General features: G+C 43.1%; 1 pseudogene; it reads left to right on the plus strand.

Annotated features, from left to right (window-relative positions):
• The first annotated feature begins 298 nt into the window (after window positions 1-298).
• Window positions 299-3,052, plus strand: LOC120693452 (annotated as a pseudogene).
• Window positions 3,053-3,328: the final 276 nt, after the last annotated feature.

Here is a 3,328-nt window from a genome sequence, read left to right on the forward strand (position 1 = left end):
TATAGGAAAAGTCAGCTTTTTTGCTTGTGTTAAAAAGGGCTAATTTAACGAAGTCAATACCCTATATACCCTTAGATGTTCACAAGAAATCTGAACTGCCTTTACTACTGTAGTGTAGGGTTGTGTCAACTGAGAAGAAACGTGGAACAAGTAAGCTCTTGTGTAGCTGTCTGGCCATCCCAAACCTTCTTTATATTTTGGCTACGAACCGCCTTATGAATTGTGATGCTACCCATTTATGCACTGCTACATCCGCAATGAAATAATATACCTGTTTGTTCTTTTTTATAGTTGAACAATGTCTGCTCCACCAAAGAAGAGGACTATAGTGGACAGTGGAGATGGAGGTCTTGGTTTGGGTATTGCTGCATTTATTACAAATGGTGAGGATTTGGGTCCCATCATTCATTTGAATCTGGGAAACCTGAAGCTCTCATGCATAATCTTAGAAGCATTGTGAAGAAGAAGGAAGTTGAGATTGAAGAGTTATGTAGACTTCATTATGAGGATTTCATTGTTGCTGTCGATGAACTACGTGGTGTGTTGGTTGACGCTGAGGAGCTGAAGGGCGTGCTCTCTGGTGAGAATTCTCACTTGCAAGAGGCTTCTACTACCCTACTATTTAAGCTTGATGAACTTCTTGAGATATATTTGGTCAAGAAAAATGTAGGGGAGGCCATAGCAACACTTAAGATTTGTGTCAAGGTCTTCAGCTTGTGCTTGAGATGCAACAATTATATTGCGGAAGCTAAGTTTCATCCCGCACTGAAGACTTTAGACATGATCCAGAAGGGCTACTTGAATAGTATTCCTTTGAAGCTTCTTAAAAAGGTGGTGGCGAGACAGATACCATTGATAAAGCTGCACATTGAGAAGAAAGTTTGTAGCGAGTTCAATGACTGGCTTGTTCATATAAGAAGAATGGCCAAGCATATTGGCCAGGTCTCAATAAACCAAGCTTCCTTGGCGCGCCAGAAAGATGAGGAAATACGAGCCCGACAGAGAGAAGCGGAAGGGCATAGCCATGCTGGACCAGATGAGCATCTGTATTCATTAAATCTGGAGAATAAAGAAGAAGAATCAGCATTAGATTTTGATGTCACACCAGTGTACCGGACGCATCACATGCACATATGTCTTGGTATAGGGGAGAAGTTCAGAGACTATTACTACAAGAACAGGCTCATGCAACTCAACTTGGACATGCAGATTTCCACTTCACAGCCTTTCCTAGAGTCCCATCAACCCTTCCTTTCTCAAGTAGCTGGGTTTTTTTATCGTTGAAGAACATGTTCTTCGAACTGCAGATGGATTGTTGTCCGAGAGCCAAGTGGAAACAACATGGGAGACAGCTATTGCCAAGATAACATCTATATTGGAGGAGCAGTTCTCACGTATGCGTACAGCCAGCCACTTTCTCCTCATAAAAGACTATGGGCCTGATTGGTTGCCTGATTTCAGCCGAACCAGGCTCTCCAGATGCAAGCTGCTGATGATTGGTTGCCCAGACGAGCCTTTGGGCCTGGCTCACGCGGTGCAAAAATGGTCTGCTGGCCAGGCTCCGCAGATACGAGAGAAATGAGTGTATCTGGCCGGCCAGGCTCGTGCGAGCACAATGGATGCACATTGGAGATCGTGCACTGAGATAAAAAAGTGAATTGGTTGAGCACTGGTCGGGCCAACCAAACGGAATCTCCCATGAGCCTGGCTGAATGTAGACGTAAACCAAACATAACGCTGCAGCACCCAATGAGCCAGGCCCGCTAGAGCCTGCAGCTGTCGTGCGAACCAGGCTGCCTTGCTACATGAACCAATCACGCCCTATGTCACTCTTCCAGGTGCAGCCGTTAACAAGTACGGTTATCAAATCACACAGTTGATTGAAGTTCTTGAGAAAAGCGGGGACAGATACCATCAATTGCTTCTTCTTGAGTGTCGAAAGCAGATAGATGACATCCTCACTAATGACTCGTATGAACAGATGGTTATAAAGAAGGAATATGAGTACAACATGAATGTGAAAACATTTCATCTGGAACATGATGATGTGATCCCTGATTTTCCATATGTGGCACCATTCTCCTCTTTTGTTCCAGAGGTTTGTCGTATCGTTCGGTCCTTCATCGAGGATTCTGTCAGCTACTTGTCATATGGTGGTCTCATGAACATCTATGATGTGGTGAAAGTGTACCTAGACAGGCTGTTGATTGAGGTATTGAACGACAGTCTTCTAAACATGATATATGCTCGCTCGCTGGCAATGTCACAGATGATGCAACTTGCTGGTAATATATCTGTTCTTGACCAAGCTTGTGATATGTACCTCTTGCACTCCGCCCATTTGTGTGGCATTCCCAAGCGAGTTGCTGAGAGGTCTCATTCTGGTTTGACTGCTCGAGCTGTGCTGAAAGCCTCACAGAATGCATTGTATAATTCTCTAATAAACTCGGCCAATTTTAAGGTTGACGAGTTTATGGTGCTTTTGGAAAATGTTAGCTGGATTGCGGAGGAAGCCCCAGATGATGCCAATGACTACATGAATGAGGTCCTGATCTATCTTGAAACACTAGTATCAACAGCTCAGTCGATTCTACCTTTGGAAGCTTTATACAAGGTGGTTTCTGGTGCAATTAGCCACATCTCGGACTCTATAATGACAACACTTCGAAACGATGGTGTGAAAAGGTTCACTGTCAATGCAGTTTTAGGACTTGATATCGACTTGAAAATGTTGGAGGCATTTGCAGATGAGAAATTTGACAGCATAGGGCTATCAGATTTGGGCAAGGAAACAACTTTCAGAGATTGTTTGGTTGAAATTAGACAGCTCGTCAATCTCCTGCTCAGTAGCCAGCCTGAGAACTTCATGAACCCGGTGATAAGGCAGAGGAACTACGGATCACTGGACTAGAAGAAGGTGGCCATTGTTTGTGACAAGTACAAGGATTCTACGGGCAGTCTGTTTGGAAGCCTTTCAAACCGCAATGTTAAGCAAAACGCTCGTAAGAAATCTATGGATGTTTTGAAGAGAAGGCTTAAGGATTTTAGCTAAACTTAGGTTTGTTGTATTCGCAAATAAGTTGATGGTGCTTCTATATCCACCTTTTTAAGTGTTCTTAAAGCTCTTATGTGACTTACTTGCTTACTTTTTGGTGGATACAAAGGTAGGTCAGTCTGTCTGTCTGTGTAGGTGAAATGTTCACGATTTGTAAATTATGTTAGTACTCCCAAATAAGGGGTCAAATTCCTATTGTGCAAATGGTGAATGTTGATAAGATCTTTTGCTGATGCGAATCTTTATGCCATCCATTAAGAATCTGTTGATATA

This window comes from Panicum virgatum, chromosome 9N (genome assembly GCF_016808335.1).
Source record: "Panicum virgatum strain AP13 chromosome 9N, P.virgatum_v5, whole genome shotgun sequence".
Classification (NCBI taxonomy): domain Eukaryota; kingdom Viridiplantae; phylum Streptophyta; class Magnoliopsida; order Poales; family Poaceae; genus Panicum; species Panicum virgatum.